The 22,704-nt window shown below is 37.6% G+C and overlaps 1 protein-coding gene across 1 annotated transcript in view; it reads left to right on the top strand.

Annotated features, from left to right (window-relative positions):
* TRPC6 (transient receptor potential cation channel subfamily C member 6) overlaps positions 1-22,704 on the top strand; it is a 134,581-nt gene that overhangs the window by 58,599 nt on the left and 53,278 nt on the right. The gene's annotated exons all lie outside the window — the stretch shown is intronic.

Here is a 22,704-nt window from a genome sequence, read left to right as displayed (position 1 = left end):
TATAATCTCCTGTTAACCTAGGATACAGTATTGGAACTGTGTCATCAAAAATGTAAATTTTGAAATCCATATTTCCTTGAATGTTATGTAAGAACACTTACTAGCCCAGTCAAATCATTATGGGCATAAAATGATCAAGCAAAAGACTTGCTTCATTAAATTATTAAGTGTCCTACAGGTTTCTATTATAATTGAATATAGTGATTTCAAGTATTGTTTTTCAAACTTCGGAGTAATTAGTGAAAACATAAACATATTTAATCAAGACTTGGAGGCAGTAATTCAACAGAGCCTTGTCAAACCAAGAAACCCTATTTGGTATTTAAGAGGAAGTATACATTTCAGAGGCAAATAATACATTGCGGTAAATGATAAAAAAATAGAAATTTTATTCCTGAATAGTTATAAATAATTAAAATTGTTCATATTGCCAGCATGTTTTTCTTCTCCAGTGTTAGTAGTGTGCTTTATAAAATAGTACACAGTCTTGCAGCTATACAATATTTTTTGAAATTGTAGTCTTGTTAATTCATTTAACATTTATGCATACAGTGAATAGTATTGCTCACCAGAAACATGACCGGATAAGCTATACTTTAAAAATACATTTTCTATTGTCCAGGAACTAAGACTATTTAATTATTATTATTATTTTTTTGAGACAGAGTCTCCTTTTGTCACCCAGGCTGGAGTGCACTGGCGCAATCTGGGCCCACTGCATGCTCCGCCTCCCGGGTTGACGCGATTCTCCTGCCTCAGCCTCCCAAGTAGCTGGGATTACAGGCACCCACCACCACGCCCAGCTAATTTTTTGTGTATTTTTAGTAGAGACGGGGTTTCACTATGTTGGTCAGACTGGTCTCACACTCCTGACCTCATGATCCACCCGCCTCGGCCTCCCAAAGTGCTGGGATTACAGGTGTGAGCCACTGTGCCAGGCCAAGACTATTTAATTAAATCATCCTCTAATGTTCAGAAAATTCTGGAGAGGATTTATATACACAAATAAAGAAACAGTTTAGGAATAACACATCTGAAAAGATTCGCTCAGTAAGAAAACAACTATACTTATTGATCTTGACTTTACAAGAAGGAAGAGAAACTAAACTATGCCAAAATTTATTTTTTTAAGTTCGAACCACATATCTTATATAAAAGTTTCTGAGGTCAGGAAATGTGCCATATTTAACTTAATGTTCAGCATGTAATACCGTTTCGCATGGATATTAGCACTGAGAGTTTCTGTAAGAATAACAGTGGTCTTCTCTCTGCTGGAGGAAACAGTTCCATTAATTAGAGGGGTCTACGTCATGCCTATGAGTGGTCATTGTTAAAAAGAGAGGGACAAAGAAAGAGAGATTCATATTTACACCCTTTCATTAATGTACATATATGCAACTCTTCAGGTGCCAGAAATTGCATGAGGGACTGGAAACAAGACACATCTCTTGCCCTGTTGGAATCTGTTCTACCGTGTAATTAAAATATACTGTGATAAGCACTCTGCAATGAGGGCCATGAGTACAAAGGACTGTGGATCCCAAAGAAAAGGAGCTGCCCCGCCCATCCTATGGAATCAGGGAAGGTTTTCCTGATGTGTTCTCTTAGTTCCCACTAGTGATGCCTCCTTTAGGCCACCACTGTGCCTTGTAGCCATAGTCTCTTGCCTGGTCATCCTGCTTCCTGACCCTGATCCTCTCAACTTCAAATATGATTTAGAAGTTTTCAATGTCTCCACATTATGCTCAGGATAAAGTACAAACATTGCATCATAACTCAAAAGTTTCTTCATGACTGGCTGCCCTTTCCCTCCATCTTAATTTCTAGCTACCCTGTTGTACTTGACTGTCAAAGTGTATCAAAATACTTTGAGTTCCAAAAAGTGTTATGTTCTCTCTTAACTTCTGCCTTTTGTTCATGCACTCCCAAGTTCTAGAATAGTCTCTTTCCTCTTACTGAACGTTTACCTGGCTAATTCATACTCATCCTGTAGGTCTCAGTTTGTATCTGTTCATCCAAGCCAGAACTATGAGTGTTGTCCTAGTCTCTTCCCTTTACTTCCTCCTTTCCATTCAATTCATCACCATGTCCTGAAAATTCTAAGACTAAGCATCTTTGCTGTTGGTTACTTTTAAAATTTCTCCTATTTATTAAAATCGCACAGTTGGTATTCATGTTCCTCTTTTACAGGTGGTGAAACTGAAGCTAAGAGATATTAAGTTAGTCACTCAAGATCACACTCTTAATAACTCATAAGCTAGGATTCGAGCCAAAGTCCATTTGACTCCAAAGCCAAAATGCTCTACCACCTTGCCTTTCCATTGCAAGAGATATGCTAATGACCATTACATGCTTGTTCCAAAACAATAGTACTTTGATACTTTTCATTTTGTTTAATTGTTTCTTTCATGGTTATGGAAAAATCAGTGGCTAATGCAACTGGCACCAGACTTTTAAACATATTCATCTCTTCAACAATTCCTTTAAGATGTCTACTTAACGCAAAGGCTATTTCAAGTGAGGCAATGAGACTTGATTGATTGTTGCTAATGTATTTCTAAGGCATAGAAATAGAGAAATAGTTGGAAAGTGAATTGAAGCAGCATTACATTTTGTATCAAGGAAAAATGTATTATTTATAAAGTATTGCAGGCAAACTGTAGGAAATTCATAAAATAATGACACAAAACAAGTGAAAGATAAAATCACCTGTACTTATTCCTTCCATGGATAACACTGCATCAAATTTTGCTGTCTACTTTTCTTAAATGAAGTCTATGTATCATATTGTATACACACATATCATACCACCTACTACCTACTACTCACTGTTTTGATAAATGGGGACTGTTGACATGGAAAAAACAAAGTGCTGAAATCAAAGCTCTTGCAGCACGGCAGAATTATATTTAATGGTAGAATTACATTTATGATTTAAATACATTAAAATTTAAGGGATAAAAATGGCCTGGGCCGGGTGCAGTGGCTCATGCCTCTAATCCCAGCACTTCGGGAGGCCGAGATGGGTGGATCACGAGGTCAGGAGATCGAGAGCATCCTGGCTAACACAGTGAAACCCCGTCTCTACTAAAAACACAAAAAAATTAGCTGGGCATGGTGGCAGGTGCCGGTAGTCCCAGCTACTGGGGAGGCTGAGGCAGGAGAATGGCGTGAACCTGGGAGGTGGAGCTTGCAGTGAGCCGAGATCGTGCCACTGCACTCCAGCCTGGGCGACAGAGTGAGACTCTGTCTAAAAAAATAAAAAATAAAAAAATGGCCTGGTTGAGGCTGAAGCCCCTGCCTCTCCATTTGTTGGTAAATTCACTTAAGGGACCTTGATCAACCTATAATCCCAAATTTGAAAATGGAAGGCTGTTGTGAATACAAAAAGTAAAATGAATGAGAGGCTACTTTTACATTGGAGGAATGTGGACTAAACAGTGGGATGTAGGCAGCTGAGTATGTATGGGTGATCCTGTGTTGACTTTGACAAAGACAATGGCTGTTCCTCTCAGAGGAATGCCTCCTAAATTAACAGGTATTATAATTTTAAAACCACAGAAGAATCAGGATGAGAGGAATAATAGGGGGCAATATATTTTACTAAAATGTAGGCAGGGAAAAGAGCAGAAAATTTCACATGAATCACCATCTCCATTCTGAATCATTTTATGCAATAATAGAAAAATTTTAAAACAGCCTTGTTTCCTACTTGTATGTACATGCCTTAAATGATCACTGTAAGTGGAGCAAAGTGTTTGAGTAGAGATTGGATATATTTTATCTCAAATGTAGAACCACTGAAATGGTTTAGTCTTTTTCAATTTGCTCTCTTCAGTTTCAGCTAACAATAAGTATCTGTGAAATGAACTCCTGTCTAAACTAAGAGAAAATGTGGAATTCTTGCTTTTTTACCCTCCAGTGAAGTTTGAAATTGGTTTCTTCAAAGATTTAGTCTACAAAGTTTAGTGTAATCTATATTTTATTTCTGCTATTATTGATTTAAAATGTTTTATAAGAAAGATAAGAGAAAATTACAGATAGTTGAAGACAATGGCAACTGTTCAGTTCCATTTTCTCATATATCTTAGAAATGATATAGACTAAGAAAGGAGAAATAAAACTTCACAGGTGTCATGCCCATGGCATAACTTGAAGACAGAGAATCACCAATTTCAAAATAACTCTGACCAGTAAAAGAAAAAACTCTGCTAAATCCTAATGCAGGTCTCCATCCTCCTGCTCCTTGCTTTCACTCTGACCTGTTTTGGGACAAGTAAAGACAGCTAGTGAACAGCCACAGGTTGATCTAAAACCACTGCCAGAAAGACTCAGTTGACCTTAAATCTGAAGAATACTAAAAAAGTGCCTTGGTAGATCAGAGCATGAAGAGTAAGGGTTCTTTGTTTTGATGATGCCCAGTTTGCCAAATTTTTAAATTCATGGGATCATACTTTTGGTGTCATATCTAAAAGTCTTTTGCCCATTCAAGCTGTCAAATGTATAGGCAGAAATTAGTCCACAATATACTATAATCCTTCTGACATCTCTAGACTCTGTAATGATACCATCTCTTTCATTCTTGGTATTGGCTATTTGTGTTTTCTATCATTTTTGTTTCTACTTAGTCTGATAGAGCTTTACAAATTTTATAGATTTTCTCAAATAATTCTATTATAATGCTGGCACTGAAGCTATGCCTAACATTTCCTTGCAGACATAGATACATAGGTTATTTCTATGCATGCTTTCATGCATTCTACAGATATGTGCTGAGAACCTACCAGGTGCAGGCCCTGTTTTATGCACTGGGAATACTTTGGGGGAAAATAAATGCTTTCATAGAACCTACATTCTTATGAAAGAGACAAACAATAAACAAGATAAATAAGTAAAATGTACAGATGTTAGTGATAAGATGAAAAAAGTAAAGAAGAGAATGTAGACCTGGAATGTTAGAGGTTGAGATTTTACTTTTAAATAATAACCAGGGGAGGCCTTAGTGAGAAGGTGACTGTATTAGTCTGTTCTCACATTGCTATAAAGAACTACCTAAGACTGGGTAATTTATAAAGAAAAGAGGTTTGACTCACAGTTCTGCAAGCTGTACAGGAGGCATAGCTGGGGAGGCCTCAGGAAACTTACAATCATGGTGGAAGGCAAGGTGAAGCAGGCACATCTTACATGACCAGAGAAGGAGGAAGAGAGTGAAGGGGGAGGTGATATACATTTTTAAACAACAGATCTTGTGAGAACTCACTCACTATTACGAGAATAGTAAGGGGAATATCCATACCCATGATTTGATCACCTCCTACCAGGCCCTTTCTTCAACACTGGGCATTACAATTCAACATGAGATTTGAGTGAAGACACAAATCCAAACCATATTATTCTGCCCCTAGCCCCTCCCAAATCTCATGTCCTTCTCACATGGCAAAATACAGTCATCCCTTCTTAACAGTCCCCCAAGTCTTAACTAATTTCAGCATTAACTCAAAAGTCCACAATTCAAAGTCTCATCTGACATAAGGCAAGTCCCTTCAGCCTATGAGCCTGTAAAGTAAACAACAAGTCACTTACTTCCAAGATGCGACGGGGGTACAGGCATTGGGTAAATACATCTGTTCCAAAGGGGAGAAATCTGCCAAAGGGAGGAGCTACAGGCCCTGTACAAGTCTGAAACCCAGCAGGGCAGTTATTAAATCTTAAAGCTCCAAAATAATCTCATTTAACTCCATGTCTCACATCTAGGCCATACTGATGCATGGAGTGAGCTCCTAAGGCCTTGGGCAGCTTTGCCCCTGTGGCTCAGCAAAGTTCAGTTCCCATGGCTGCTCTCAAGGGCTGGTGTTGAGTGCCTGTGGCTTTTCCACATGCACAGTGCAAACTGTCAATGGATCTACCATTCTGGGGTCTGGAGGACAGTGGCTGTCTTCTCACAGCTCCACTAGGCAGTGCTGCAGTGGGGACTTAGTGTGGGGGCTCCAACCTCACATTTCCCCTTAGCACTGTCCTAGTAGAGGTTCCTCATGAGGGCTCAGCCCCTGCAGTAGACTTCTGCCTGGACATCGAATAGTTTCCATACATCCTCTGAAATCTAGACAAAGGCTTCCAAGCCTCAACTCTTGCCTCTGTGCACCTGCAGGCTTACCATGACATGGAAGCCACCAAGGCTTATGGCTTGCACCCTCTGGAGTAGCATCCTAAGACATATCTGGGACCCTTTCAGCCACAGCTGGAGCTGGAGTGGCTGGGAAACAGGGAGCAGTGTCCTGAGGTTGCACAAGGAAGCTGGGCCCTGGGCCTGGCCTACGAAACCATTCTTCCCTCCTAGTCCTCCAGGCCTGCGATAGGAGGGGCTGTCACAAAAGTCTCTGAAATGCCTTTGAAGCATTTTCCCCATTGTCTTGGCTATTAACATTTGGCCCCTCTTTACTTATACAAATTTCTGCGGCCAGCTTTAATTCCTCTCCTGAAAAATGGGCTTTTCTTTTCTACACAGGGTCAGGCTGCAAATTTTCCAAACTTTTATGCTCTGCCTCCCTTTTAAATACAAGTTCCAGTTTCAGATCATTCCTTTGCTCATGCATATGAGCAAATGCTGTTAGAAGTCACCAGGCTACATCTTGAATGCTTTGCTGCTTAGAAATTTCTTCCATTAGATACCCTAAATCTATCACTCTGAAGGTCAAAGTTCCACAGTCCCCTAAGGCAGGGGCACAGTGACTCCAACCTCTTTGCAAAAGCATAGCAAAAATGATCTTTACTCCAGTTCTTAATAAGTTCCTCATCTCCATCTGAGACCACCTTAGCCTGGACTTCATTGTCCATATCGCTATCAGCATTTTGGTCACAAAAATTTAACAAGTCTCTAGGAGGTTCCAAATCTTTCCTCATCTTCCTATCTTCTTCTGAGCCCTCCAAAACAATTCAACAAGTCTCTAGGAAGCTCTAAACCTTTCCTTATCTTCCTGTCTTCTTCTGAGCCCTCCAAACTATTCCAACCTCTGTCCGTTGCCTGGTTCCAAAGTTGCTTTTACAGTTTTAGGTATCTTTATAGCGATGCTGTACTTCTCTGGTACCAATTTTCTATATTAGTTTGTTCTCACATTGCTCTAAAGAACTACCTGGAACTCAGTAATTTATAAAGAAAAGAGGTTCTGCAGGCTGTACAGGGAACATGGCTGAGGAGGCCTCAGGAAACTTACAATCATGGTGGAAGGCGAAGGGGAAGCAGGCACTTCTTACATAGCCAGAGAAGGAGGAAGAGGGTGAAGCGGGAGGTGAGGCACACTTATAAACAACCAGATCTCATGAGAACTCACTCACTATCATGAGAATGGAAAGGGGAAAATCCACCCCCATGGTCTAATCACCTCTCACCAGGCCCCTTCTTCAACAGTGGGGATTACAATTCAACATGAGATTTGGGCAGGGACACAAATCCAAACCATGTAAGTGACTTCTAAGTAAAGAAATACCTGAACGAATTGAGAGTGTGTGCTCAGGTATCAGGATAAGAGCTTCCAGGCAGAGGGTAGAGAAAACTGCAAAAGCACAAGCAAGCTTGGTACGTAGAGGAAGAGCAAGCAGATCAGTGTGGCTGGAGCAGAGAGACTGAGTGAGTGGGTCAGAGAGTTAAGAGAATTAGTACAGGTGAGATTGTATTGATTCTCTTAACTCTCTGGCCCCCTCACTCAGTAAAGATCAGATTGTGCCAGGCCTTTCAGGTCATCGAATCTAGATCTAGTATCTAGATGCCTGGACTAGGGTGGTAGCAAGAGGTGTTCAGATTCTGGATACATTTTGAGATACAGCTCAGAATTTTGAAAAATAAGCAGGATTTCCTGATTAAATGGTTTTGGAGTATGAAAGAAAGAAGCCCAGGACACCACCATGATTTTTTTTTTCTGAGTAACTAGAAAATTGGGGTGCCACTAGCTGACATAAGGAACAAGATGGGTGAAGCAGATATTGGAGAGAACATCATTTTGTAGCATGTTTTCACCAAGTTCTCACCTGACTAGGTTATTTAGCTTAGTCTGTGTCCTCAAAGCTGTTGAAAATGGAGGTAAATATTCCACTTAGTTAAAACAGAGAAATAGAATTAAATGTTGTATTAACTGGAAGGGTCCTTAGAGGTTGCTTTTTTTATCTGATTTTATTTTTTAAAATTATTTTTAAAAATTTTTGTGGGTACATAGTAGGTGTATATATTTATGGCGTACAGGAGATGTTTTGATACAGACATGCAGTGTGAAATAAGCACATCATGGAAAATGGGGTATCCAGCCCCTCAAGCATTTATCCTTTGAGTTACAAACAATCCAATTACATTCTTCACATTATTTTTAAATACACAATTAAGTCATTATTGACTATAGTTAACCTATTGTGCTATCAAATAGTAGGTCTTACTCATTCTTTCTTCTTTTTTGTACCCTTAACCATCCCCAACTCCTCCCAAACCTTCACTACCCTTCCCAGCCTCTGGTAACCATTCTTCTACTCTCTGTGTCCATGAATTCAATTGTTTTAATTTTTAGCTCCCACAGATGAGTGAGAACGTGCAAAGTTTGTCTTTCCATGCCTGGCTTATTTCACTTAACATAATGATCTCCATTTCCATCCATGTTGTTGCAAATGACTGGATCTCTTTCTTTTTTATGGCTAACTAGTCCTCCATTGTGTATAAGTACCACGTTTTCTTCATCCATTCATTTGTTGATGGACACTTAGGTTGCTTCCAAATCTTAGCTATTGTAAGCAGTGCTGCAACAAACATGGGAGTGCAGATATCTCTTTGATATACTGATTTCCTTTCTTTTGTGTATATACCCAGCAGTGGGATTGCTGTATCATATGGCAGCTCAATTTTTAGTTTTTCGGGGAACCTCCAAGCTATTCTTCATAGTACCAATTTGCATTCCCACCAACACTGTACAAGGGTTTCCTTTTCTTCACATCCTCACCAGCATTTGTTATTGCCTGTCTTTTGGATATAATTCTTTTTAACTTGGGTGAGATGACATCTCATTGTAGTATTGATTGGCATTTCTCTGATGATCAATGACGTTAAGCATCTTTTCATATTCCTATCTGCAATTTGTATGTCTTCTTTTGAGAAACATCTATTCAAACATTATGCCTGTTTTTTATTAGATTATTAATTTTTTTTCCTATATGGTTGTTTGAGCATTTTATATATTCTGGTTATTAATCCCTTGTCAGAGGGGCAGTTTGCAAATATTTTCTTCGATTCTGTGGGTTGACTCTTTACTTTATTGATTGTATCCTTTGCTGTGCAGAGAGAGATTACTTTAAAAGCAAGGAAACAGAAGACCAAAGAGGGCAAATGATGCTTTTCTTTGAACTGAAATGGTGGCAAAAATCTGGCTGATTCTATTGATTAAGTTCCACAATAACATCTCATGAGCAGATATACCGGTATATCACAACTCTGGGCTCCAGCTAAGATCTGAGGATTATTGACTCAAACAACTTTTTAATCTGGGCCAATTCTTCTGCTTTCATTGGCCACAGTATAAATGGGAACAGATTTAACACCAGCTATGGGAATATCTAGAGAACAATATGTTGTTTATTGTATTGGATCTTCATCATAAGAAAATTCTCCTTAACAGGACCAGAAATTAATTTCCTTTGAATAACATTTGTTTTTAGGTAATAGCATTTTGGAATAAAAATGATTTAACAGCTCAGGGTTCTAAGCAGCTGTTTAACATTGGGCAAGTTAGTTTGTATCTTGGTTTCTTCAGGTAGAAATTAACTATATAATTAATAATTTTTATATATTCCCTCCTCTAGAAAAACTTAAAGCAGGTACTTGAAAAGTGACAAGGTTGAAACAGACAATTTTAAATACCCTTCTGGTACTTACAATTTGTGGTTCTATCATTATTACTTTGGTGGGTAAAGTGGAAGTAATGCAGAAATATATTCCATGCATGCAAACGCTTCAATAACTAGCATTCAGTCAGTGACTAATGGCAGTAATAAAGAATCACCGAGTAGGATGCATAGAGGCAACACGAGCCTTCGGCAGAGTTCTCAAATTTAAATTTACTAGCATAGGAATAAAAATACAATTAGTAAAAATGGTTTGAGTTATATCTGTAAAGACTGAAAATGAGCATTCTTACCATAAGAGAAAAAGGGTAAGATAAGAATAACTTGTCCGTGGAAAATAGAACTTTTCTTTGATGTTATACCAAAACACCAAGGCTTTAGTCAACAAGATTTGCTTTATGGTGTACCAAAGCAATGGCTTCACTAGTTTCACTGAATTTGTTTTCCTTTTCACCTTCCTTTAGGGAAGTCATATAACTTTTATAGCTTGAACATACTATTCTAAGTAGAGGCACATTGATCACATCCCTGAAAGCTGAATACAGCTGCAAATGGATATAGACAAATTCCATTCTGGTTCAACATAATGGGTAGCTTTCTAGCTACTGGCTGTTCATATTATGTAGCTTTCAGCGTAGTTCAGTGTATTGCTTTTGTAAAATTGGTTTTAAAAAAATGTGGGCAAAAGGGGAAACATGGCGAAAAACCTTGATTGACAGCCTTACTCCTAAACGCGATGTGGAAGAGTTCAATGAGGGTGAGCCCTCTCTCACCTCTGAGGTAATGTGTTCTGACCTGCTCTTTTGTAGCAGAGAAGAGAGTAGAGAGCAGCAGATGCATGGCCAGATGCCCTGCTGGCTACTCAGCCAGCTGCTGCAGCTCTGAGGAGCCCTGTGTTCCCAGGATGAAATTCATGGTCACCCTCTGACCAACCTACAGGGGCTCTTGCAAACTCTCAGGGAAGCTGGAGCCAGATAAGGAACCACAAGTTCTGCTCTGCTTATCTCATGTTAGGAGCCTTCCTCTAAGAGTATAGCAGTGGCAGTATTTCCCTTCCTTATTCTACCAAGTTTGTGCTAAGTACTTACTTTTTTTGAGCTAATTTGTATTGTTTAGGGCATGCAAAGATGGAAAAGCTATAAAAAATAAGAGAGTGCTTAACATAAAAACCGGATAATGGTTGGTGGTTGGGGTTCAGGGAAGATAGTAATTTAAATAGGCACACAGAGGTCTTTAAAATGATCAGTGATCACATTCTTAAGTGGGGATGGGTAGGAAAATGGTGTTAATTTTGTTATTAATCTTAAAATTGTAGTTCTTTTCAGCATGTGTGCTTCACAATAATAAAAAATAAGATTTAAGAAATGAAATAGGACATCTGCAAACCTAGGTTTACAGTCTTGCCTTACCATGCATTGCTAGCATGAACTTAAGAGGGAAGTTTCTATGTATCAATCAGTTCATAACTAATCCTAGGTATTGTTGAAATCCACAAATTTTCACAGTTCTTGGGGAGGGGATATTGAAACTCTGCTTTTTTTTTTTTTTCCCAGCTGCATTTTAAAAGAAATTCAGAAAACAAAAGCCCCCAAACGTTTTTCCTTATATATGCCATGCCTATTCAGGAGTGATCTCCAAACATTTTTTCATGTAATGAAATAACAAAGCCAACCTCACCAAATGCCATGAAAATTAAATAAAATAACACCTATAAAGTTATTTGGTCATAGTAAAAACTTTTAATAAATATCAATTTCCATCCTCCTAGCCTTAGTCAATTAATTTAATATATGTGTACCTACAAGTTTATATAATATTTTTATTGATAAAGCTAGAGAAACAGGGGTAAATATATAATAAACTTATAATTTACTTGACGTAATTAGTATGCTCAAAATCAAACTCCATCAAGTTGCTATATTTCATTTTTACTTAGGGTGGATAAGTACATTTCACTTTATGACAAGTAAAAATTAGTTTAAAATACTGTGAAATTCTAATTTTTAAAAAGGTTCTTGAAATGGAGTAAAATAGTTTGAGAAACTCCTAAAACTGTGACAAACTAGGGTGCTCTCCATTCATTTTTCTTTTCATATTCTTCTTTCTATTGCTTTTTTATTCATTTGTAGATTCATAAAACATTTTGTGTCTGGCTCTGTGCTTGGCACTGGAATTCAAAGATATGTTCAGGTTTAAAGAATACAGGTAAGAAGGGAAAGGGAAATATATAGTCAGAGATGAAGGTATAAGAATAGAACACACTTTAAGAACAGTGGTAGCAAAACAAAGCACAGAGTATTCTGAAGATTAAAAACATCATGCCCTTTTGGCCATGTTGACATCACAGCAAGGGAAAAAACAAAAAAAAAAACAAATGAGGTCAAACTGTGTTCTTTGGACACATGGTGCAGATTTAACAGCTGGCATTAAACGAAGAGAAGCCATTTAATGATTTCTTAGTTTCTATCTCCTTTATTAAGCAGAACATCTTCAAACTGGAAAGTCTTGAATAATTATGATTAAGAAGGATTTAAAGTCCGTGACAGATGAGGCATTGAATTACCTTAAGCAGAATTCCACAAATCACCAATTTCATACTAACCCTAACAGGTAACTGCTATCCTTGATGCTATTCCCTTTCCATTTTTACAGTTAAGGAATCCAAGGCTCAGAGGGATGACACAGGTAGTAACTGACAGAGTAAGGATTCCCAACTCAGCCTGTCTTTCTTTAAAGCTTTGTTCTTCCAGATATTTTGCAAGGTTCCCCCGAAGTTTTCTCAAGTTTAGGTCCCTAAGGACTCAGTTCTCAGTTTCCCTCAATTTGTCCACAGTTATTTTCAACTTGAGATCTTGAATTATATAAGCTCCAAACCCTTCAGAACAAAACCTTTTGGGGTGGCAATCCAGTCTCCGAGTTTTGAAGCTTGAATCTCCTAAATTGGAATCCTGAGTTGTTAAGGAATTACCTTAATGATTACCTTTCTGCCCTACAGTAGAAGTGCTAAGTGCTAAACTGTGACTATCATTGGATGTTTAGCTTCTAAACCTGAGTGCTAGACCTTTAGTTAAACTGAGCCAGGAACCAGAAGTCATGTTGGAGGTGGGAATTCTTATGTGTTCCAGCCATAATAAACATTTTTCAGGTTTTTTTCTGGGCTGCTGACTTATACAACTGTGATTTTCTCTGCCTGCGGGCTGAGTCTCCTCTTCACTCCTCTCAGCTAACTCTCCTTCATTCTTAGGCTAAGTGACATGTCCTCAGAAGGCTTTCCCTGACCTTCAGATTAGGTTGAAAACTGCTTGCTAATCATTTATATGCCACACTACTTCCTTTTTGGTAACGCTCATCACCCTGTAATCTTTTGCTTATTCTCTTTTTTTCTGCCATACCCTATTTTTTTGTGGCTGTACCTCCATGTGCCTAGCACAGTGCCCTAGAACATGTTGAAGCTGAGGTTCAGTAAATATTTGAATTGAATGAATGAATGAATGAACTGTTACGATCCCGGTGGTGGTGGTGGGTGTGAGGGTTGATAATGATGTCTGAAATCATATCACATCAGCAAAGAAAAGCATTTCACAATTTTGGTTTCAATAAATGAAAGCTATATGCTGCATGGTCCTGCCAATTTCTCTATCCATGTACTCTATTACACATAGCAGTGTCATATAGACTGAAACCTGTACTGTGAGCATTTGGAGCTATCCCCCATTGTGGAGAGTTAGAGCATGTTCCAGACCTATTATCAAAGTCTTTCTTCAGCACCATTATCTCTGGGAATCAGCAGCTTCAGCTTGTGCTCTTCACATTTTGAATGTTTCTATGACATCAGATTATCCTTCTTCTCACCCTCCACATCAGAGTTGTTCATCCTAAGCCTCATATGAACATCAACTTAGAATTTCTATGGATGAATCTTAGTTACAAGTTCATTTTTTAAGATAATGGACTGCATGAACTTGAATGTGGGTGTCTTTCTTGACAGCTTAAAGAAGGGAAAAATAAGCTCAGAAAGGCGTGAACTGATGATGCCGTAGTTACTCATCATCAAAAATACACTTACCATTTTTTTGGTGCATATGTTTTCATCAGTAATTTCTTTTCCTCTCTCTCTCTAGTAGTTTAAAATCTTTTAAAAAATTATTTCAATAGGTTTTTTGGGGAACAGGTTGTGTTTTACATGGATAAGTTCTTTAGTGATGATTTCCGAGATTTTAGTGTACCCATCACCCGAGCAAGGAGTTAATTATGGCAAAGTCAAATTATTGTATCTAGAGCATATGCTGGGTGTTGTTGGCTTGGTCCTCCTGGCCTACTCTTCATGTTTTGCATACTGTTCTCTGACTGTAGCAATAACACCAATGCAGACCTGTGTGGACTGCATCAATGGGCTTCTTTGTCCCCCAGCACTGGTCTGAGTTCAGCCCATCAGAGGCACTTGTGGGATATCAGAGGGCAGGAGAGTGAGGTCAGAGTATCAGTTCCCTTGGCTCTCTCCTTGATGGTAGGCTGTCACCCTTCATAAAAGGTCAGGGCCACTGTCAAGTGTCCCTTGTCTTATAGTTATCCTGTTCTGGTAACTGTTCCCTCCTTATGCCCCTTCAGACTTAAGCCTACATTGTCCTAGATGTGGGCACTGCACGGTGCCACGTTGGATTTCCCTAACTTCTGCACACATACTCCTAGAGTTTTCATTAAATTTTTTAGATTGTCTTATAATTGAAGTGTGTTTTTTCCTCCCCAGAATCTATCTTATGCAGAGGATATTTGTGGAATTGGAAAACGTGCTTGTGTAATACACATGATTATGGCAGTCATTGATAATAGAAGCAAAGAGTTGAAACCTCTTCTTTGATGAGATAATTTGGATATAGTTTGCTGGTATTACGAAGAAACTTTTTAATACTCCCAAGAGTACTCTATTTTGTTCTTAAAGCTTTGTTCTTCCAAATATTTTGCAAGGTTCCCCAAAGTTTTCTCAAGTTCAGATCCCCAAGGACTCAGTTCTCAGTTTCCCTCAACTTGTCCTTAATTTTTCTCACCATAAATGTCTGGCCCCAGAACTCTTCCAAAGAGCATTTCAAAGTAGGAAGACATGACACATGAAATAAATTAAACCACCAAGGAGAAACTAAAAGGGAACAATGACATTTCAGATGTTGTTTTATAAAAAGGCAAGTTCCTATAACTTCTGTTATTTACTCACAATTTCATTCTCTCACACAGTTTGAGTTCTAATTTACACACACAAGATATCAATTGATGATACAAACCAAAAATTTGTTACATGCACCTGACATTTTTCAGTCACACTTTTGCTGGCTCCCGACTGGAAGTGACAAGCAGCTCAGGCTCTTATCATTTCACTCATAGAATACTAAGGTAGGTTGTGATGTAGTGTGACTGATCAAACAGAAAGTTAGTATTTGAAGAAATGAGAAGAGTTCATGGGGAGAGTTGAAACTAATTGAATCAAAATGAAGAATTGCTATCTAGAAGACTATCTGGAAGTTCAAGGGATTTGGTAGTACATTGTGAAGATGGGTGCTCACACTCTATGTACAATGCAAACAAGAGGGAGAGAGAACAGGGTGAGAAAATATTAGTTCTGCCTTTATTTTTATTTTTTTTTGTTTTGTTTTTTGAGACTGAGTCTTGCTCTGTCACCCAGGCTGGAGTGCAGTGGCGTGATCTCGGCTCACTGCAACCTCTGCCTCCTGGATTCAAGCTATTCTCTCGCCTCAGCCTCCCAAGTAGCTGGGATTACAGGCCCCCATCACCATGCCTGGCTAATTTTTGTATTTTTTAGTAGAGACAGGGTTTCACCATGTTGGCCAGGCCGATCTCAAACTCCTGACCTCAGGTGATCCACCCACCTAGGCCTCCCAGAGTGCTGGGATTACAGGCGTGAGCCACCGCACCCGGCCCTAGTTCTGTCTTTAAAGTCAAGAAAATCTCTGCTTCTGGATCAGGAACAAGTCACAAGGATGCCATTAAAAACATGGCTTTCAACTTCCTTTGTCCCCTGTTGAGCTCACTACTTATTTGAAATGAATATAAAATATTGTATATACACTAGAACACACTGTGGCTCAACCTTTAGATTTTGTTCCTTTTTTCTGTGTAGGGTTGTACATTGTAGTCATTTGCAGTCAGGTTAATAGGGAACGAACAGGCTCTAAACTTTATTCCTTTGACAGGAGGGATTAATGTATTCCGCAGTTATGTACTGAGAGTTTACAATGTGTCCCTCTGCAAAGAGGGGTGAATTCAGTGTGAATAAGGCAAAATCATCATAGCTCTCGTAGGACTAATGAAAACCACTTTAATTGTTTATTGCTTCCTCAACTCCAGAGGAAGGGCATAGGGTATGTGCCCAGAGATTAAGTAGTCAGGGCAAAAACAGTGTCAGTGTTGTAAAATGAGAACAAATGACTTCTTTCATTCATCTCCCTAAAGTGGTTTGCAAACTTGCTAGTTGTGTATAATGTTAATCTCTAAATATCTGAGTCTAATTATTCCCATTGATAATTGTGCATGTAATAAAATGCAAATTCTGGAATTTCTTTTATTTCTACTTTCCTAGGATGAATCTACATTACTCTTGTGGCTGACCACACCGCCTGGAATAGTTACATTCCATTTACAATTTTAGAACTTCTGCTGTAATAGAATTGTGCTTTAAAATATTTGTAAGGATTTTTAAAGCACAAAGTCAAAGTTAAGCTAAGTACTTAACATGGAGCTTAGTTTGTATAAAAGCAGTTCTGTGTTATAAAAGTGTATCATAGTTGAACAGGAAGTAGAGAGAATTACTACACATGCTGTGGACTCAGCCATGCAATCCACTCTACTCAGAAGCTAATTTGCATTGCTGGCATTTTCAATAGAGATGGATTATTCCACCTTTCACTATCTGGGGCAACAAGTACTAAAAGGATCAGGAAAATGAGGTATGTAAAAACATGGTTTTCATGACCTAATCTACATTTGAGTGCCATAGGGGTGGTGGCTAATTACTCTTTCTTAGTACCAGTATTTATATGTTGTGATAAACACCTTGTAAAAATACAGACATGAAAATATAGGTTACTAAGCTTTTAACCATGCTAAATGTGGCTAAATGGGTGAAGAAAATTTCTTAATAAATATTTTCGTAAATAGAAGAGCTGAATTTGAAAAGTGTGCCCTTTAGCTGAGATGAAAATGTCTTTTGTTGAAGTAGTGCTATGGAGCTATGGGCTGAGTTGTTCCTCTTTTTCATAGATGATTTTGCTAGGTTTCATTTGCTATTAATGTAAAATTCTACAACATAGTTTTATAAAAACCACTTGCAGAGAGGTTTGTAATATAATCTAGTAACATCTAGTATCTTTCCTGAATTGCTTTCAAATACCTGTTACTTAAAAAGTTGTTTTACACATTTTGCTTTTGCATAGGAGAGGCAGGGATTAAGCAACACCACTTGTGACATAAAAATACAAGTAGAATCTTTTATTGCTTCTCCAGGCTGCAGTTAAGAAAGATAAGGAGACCAGCAAAGCATGCGTTTTGTTCTGTCAACAACATACAAGCAGCTTTTACTGTGTCTTACTACTCATGCAAGGGGTGCTGAATCCATTGTGCCTGCATTTGTAATATGCCTAAAAAATAAAAATTCATTGTGCCTGCAGTTGTAATATTCCTAAAATAATCAAAAACAAACAAAAATGTATCAGATACATTCTGACTTTTCAGATACAGAATGACTGAGTTGTAATTCTGTCACAGACTCATATATAGTTGACAGAGTGCTAAGGAGATTATGATAATCTAGGCCTTTTTATAAAAATGTATCTGAAAATTATATCATTGCATATGATTAATATGTGTGGTCACAACAACTAAGAAGATGCTTTAAAACTGAAAAAAAAAATTCTACAGAAATATCTTTGCTGTTCCTTCAAGAAGTTATAGGTAGAAAAGCCGTAGTAATTTAGAAGGAAATAAGACACGTCATTAGGATTAGTGGCTTGCCAGGGTAGAACTTGTCATTTTTCAAATAAATGGGCAGGAAAATCATAGATTGTTATTTTTAAATTTTAGAATAAAAGATGTCACAACTCAGACATTCTATTTAGCTCAATGTAAACTTAGTATTGGATGAAAAAAATAAAATGTTGTAAACCACATTAAAAATTGAGATATAAATAAAGTTGCTAATTATTATTTTTCTTTCTTTAAAAAGACAAACAAAGGGCAGGCGTGGTAGCTCATACCTGTAATCCCAGTATGTTGGGAGGCTGAGGTGGGAGGATCACTTGAGCCCCCAAGTTTGAGACCAGCCTGGGCAATATGGTGAGACCCCATCTCTAAAAAAAATACAAAAATTAACTGGGTGAGGTAGCATGTGCCTTTAGTCCCAGCTAGACAGGAGGCTGAGGAAGGAGGATTGATTGAGCCTGGGAGGTTGCGGCTATAGTAAGGCAACAGAATGAGATCCTGTCTCAAAAAAAAAAAAAAAAAAAAAAAAGACAAAACAACTTATATCAATTACTATCTCAGTCATTGTCTTTTTCATGGGTCTTCTTATTGAATAACAGCTGAAAAATGATAAAGTACAAGTGTCTTTCTTATTTTTATAAGTGCTATATATGTGCTTATTTTTATGGATGTGGCTGTAAAAAAATTTAAATCCAAACTAAAATGCTTTCCATATTCATAATTTCAATTACCTGTGAAAAGATAATAATTATTTCTCCCATTTTAATGGATGAAAAAAAATTGAGGCTTGTTCTTGATGTTTTGGTATGTTACTATTTTGTGTCAGTTTTGTGTCATTTTTTAGTTACATGAGAACTTATCTTGCAAGTTCTCACTCTCAGTGCTTTCATCTTTTATAGATCCCTGATCCTATTTTGTTTCTCCCTTAATTTTACAGTTTTTCTTTTTCAAAGCATTCTCCATGTTTGGAAGATACTGTCTCTCCCCCTAATCTTTGAACTTCCTCTTGTCTACAATAGAAACTATGCAAAGCAATAAATACAGAAGAGAAGAGAGAGGAAGTGAAAGCCTAAAGAGGTTAGTGGAAGCCAGAAAAAATGACAGAGAGAAGGAAGAGGGTTAAGAATTTCAGCAGGAAGATGATGGATGGTTCCTCATGTAACAAACCTTGATGATCTCCTATCTCTTCTACCTCATCCATCTTGTTAACTCAGAAATAATGTGATTCTTCTAGAAACTCACCCTAACTCAGACGTCACCTTTTGCCAAAACCAACATTAGGCTCACTCTAGTTTTTATAAGAGGAAATTATACTCTCTTAGACATTATAAGGAATATTTCTTTAAAAAGAAGCAAAGAATATCTACTAAGAATCACTAGCTATATGAGGAAAAATTCTACTATGAAATACAGAGACCAAAGCAAACAAATACAAAAAAGCAACTCAGGAATAAGTTCTCTAAATTGTGATCTGTGCAATCTTTAATGTCCCAGAGAGAGAAGAGAAAATTTTTGTGCCTTTAAAAGCAGAAAAGTCTTATAAAAAGTAACATTTGAAAATAAAGGGTGTTTTTGAAAATTAAAAATATAATAACAGTTTTCATAGATATAATCTAAAGTTGAAGAAATTTCCCAGAATATAATAAATAATATTGAACATAAATAATTGGAAATAGAAAAGATAAGAAAATTAAAGGACAATTACAGGATGTCCAACATCAAAAAGAAGGAGTTCCAGAAATGGTACATTGAAAGCAAGAAACAAAATGATCAGATGAATAGGGCAAGAATATTTCTTAGTAAAGGACACTTTTTATTCCAGATTAAATGGGCAGCACTGTGGAGGAGAAGAGACTCCCTTCAATAAACAACCATGTAATTTTAGGACACCAGAGACAAAGACAATATCCAGAATCAAAACTGCATCATGCTTCTCAATAGTAGCCACAAAACTATAATTTATTAGAGCACGGCCTCCAAAATTATCCTCAACCTTGAATTCTCTACCCAGCCAAACTATCAGTTAAGTTTAGAGCTAGGACAAAGTCAGTTTTAGATGTACACCTTCTTTAAAAATTCACCTATGCATGCTTTATTAGACAGCTGTTGGAAGATGTGCTGTACTAGAACAAAGAAGTCAACTCAGATAAAAGAAGATCTGGGATACAGAAAACAAGGACCCCAATACAAAAGCAAAGTGAAGAGAATCCTTGGAATGATACCAAAGGAAGATTCAAAGATAACATACAGGCATCAAGTCTAGACAGCAAGTGGTCCAGATTTTCCAAAATTGAAAAAAAAATACCCACATAATATGTAGAATGTATTAAAATAAGACTTATTGATGGAGAAGAGAGTTTGATTGAATTAGTCATATGTATATAGAGCACTGAGAAAATGAAGAGAATTTTTATCTATTAGGTTTGAGGTTATAGGGAAGCTGTACCTGAAAAGACACTATAGTATAGCACTTAGCTATGATTAGCACTTAAATTGTCATGTTTTAAACAGTAAATAGTTATCTAAAAAAAACTCATAACAATTCTGGAATGGTAAGGGACCATGAAAGGGGTGTGTGTGTGTGTGTGTGTGTGTGTGTGTGTGTGTGTGTGTGTGTGTGTGTGTGTGTGTGCGCGAGAGAGAGAGACAGAGAGAGAGACAGAGAGAGAGAGAGAGAGACAGAGAGAGAGAGAGAGAGAGAGAGAGATACATGAAGGTATGGTGTAATGGGAAGTCCATAGGTAATGCCAAACCTGAAAAATCAAGAAGTAACGATATAACCAAAGCTATATGGTTATAACATTTAAAATTATAAAATAACCAGCTAAAATAGTTAAATTGAAATGTATTACCTCTGGAGATCAAGACATGGAGAGAATAAACTAAAATATGTACATGTATAACTTTACTAAAATTAAAAATGGAATTAAAAACAAAGTAATAGCTATGGGACAAAATAGTTACAGATGCTATTCTCTTATAATAAAAGTTGCATATATATTATCTAATGACCTATTTTAGAAATTATTATTAGGTTGTATAACTTGATATTGGCCCTTAATGTCATTTTTGAAACTTACAAAGTTGGCTCTTTAAAAAAAAATCAGTTTGGTTGATTTTAAATAGGCCTTGGATAGTTAAAGGAGTCACTGTTGAATGAAAATCTATGAAAAATATTTGTGAATATGGCGGTATACTCTTCAACCTCCTCCAAGAAGCAAAATCTGTTTGTGAGTTGCTGAAACTTTACTATCTTCCTTTCTATTCCTGTCCATCACACTGCCACAGACAGCACTGTCTGGAGATGTGATAAAGGCCAGTAGGGAAAGCAACTAAGATTCTCCAGACCTGAACATATTGGAGGGAAAGATAGCTTATGAGGCCCTTGGATCTTTTTATTGTCCTCTTTATACTGGGAAGTTTGTGACCGTTTTTAAAGAGGGATGAATCTTGGAACATTCATAAAGAGAAGAAACAATACTCATTTATCACAGCTTTTTCTTTCTCTTTAGCCTCCCCTATAACCTGGCCCTGTTCCAGTTCTGCAAAAACATGCCTTCTTTGGGTTCAGTTAGTGATACTGGTAAGAGTTGAACCTCTAATTGTAATGAGATCTCTTCAAGCTCAAAAGACCTTAAGACACGAAGTTATGAATTAATAACGAAAAAATCTTCGTTATAGCATTTTGATCAGAGGAAGAATCACATCCCCCTTCCCTTTTTTTTTTTTTTGACACAGGATCTTGTTCTATCACCCAGGCTGGAGTGCAGAGGCATAGTCATGGCTCTCTGCAGCCTTGACCTCCTGGGTTCAATTGATACTCTGCCTCAGCCTCCTGAGTAGCTGGGACAAAGGCATGTGCCACCATGCACCACTAATTTTTCTATTATTTGCAGAGATGGGGTTTTGCCATGTTGTCCAAGCTGGTCTTGACCTCCTGGGCTCAAGTGATTTGCCCACATTGGCTCTGCAAAGTCCTGGGATTATAGGCATGAGCCATAGCACCTAGCTCACTTTCCCTTCTTATCACAGATTGAAGGATTATGTTGAAGGCTGGCCACTGCTCTGACCACTGCCTGCACCACAAAAGTGTTTTTTCCTACCTGACAACTTGATTACAATTTTCTCCAGTTTGCAGTGATTTTTTAGGACAGCAGAGTTCAAGCATCTATTGCCCATATTAATGAAACCTATACTCTAACATCTAGCTGATACCTCTGCTAGAGAAAACTTTCTACCTATACCCAACCCCTGTCTCACCCTCCTGAAGTACACTCTCACCCGACTTCTACTCATCCTTCCATTTTCAGCTTGTCATTTTCTCTCAGAATCTGGGACAGATGCCCCACTATAGACTTATCATTATAATTAAGCAGCTGATAACAAAGCAATATGCTGATTGCCCATCTCTCCCTTTAGTCTATCAGAGTTGTAGAGACAGGAAAAAGCATCTTTTATTTTTTTCACTATTGGCCTTCTTGGACCTAATATAGTTCCTGGACCTGGCATCAGAGGGACTCAATAAATATTTGTTAACTTGAATGGATTTGCTATTATCTCTACTTCTTAAAATGTAGTCTTATATTCTCTATCACATTGTGACTGATTATGGATAAGAGGGTCCATCTTTCCTAAGTCTACACCATCTATAGTACATTAGTTTCTATTTGAATGGCACAGAGTAATTATGGCAAATGCTAGTATCCACCCCAAATTTGAATGTTAAAATCTGCAAAATGCTTGGCTTTCTTAGACGTGAAGTTCTTGGAATCCATTAACAAATAAATGCGTCTTCATTTTATAATATAGTAGGTCTAGAGATGATGAGACAACATCTAATATACT

Source organism: Pongo abelii, chromosome 9, assembly GCF_028885655.2.
Source record: "Pongo abelii isolate AG06213 chromosome 9, NHGRI_mPonAbe1-v2.0_pri, whole genome shotgun sequence".
Lineage (NCBI taxonomy): Eukaryota > Metazoa > Chordata > Mammalia > Primates > Hominidae > Pongo > Pongo abelii.
The sequence above is the reverse complement of the archived record's forward strand: the minus strand, read 5'-3'. Positions and strand labels throughout refer to the sequence as shown.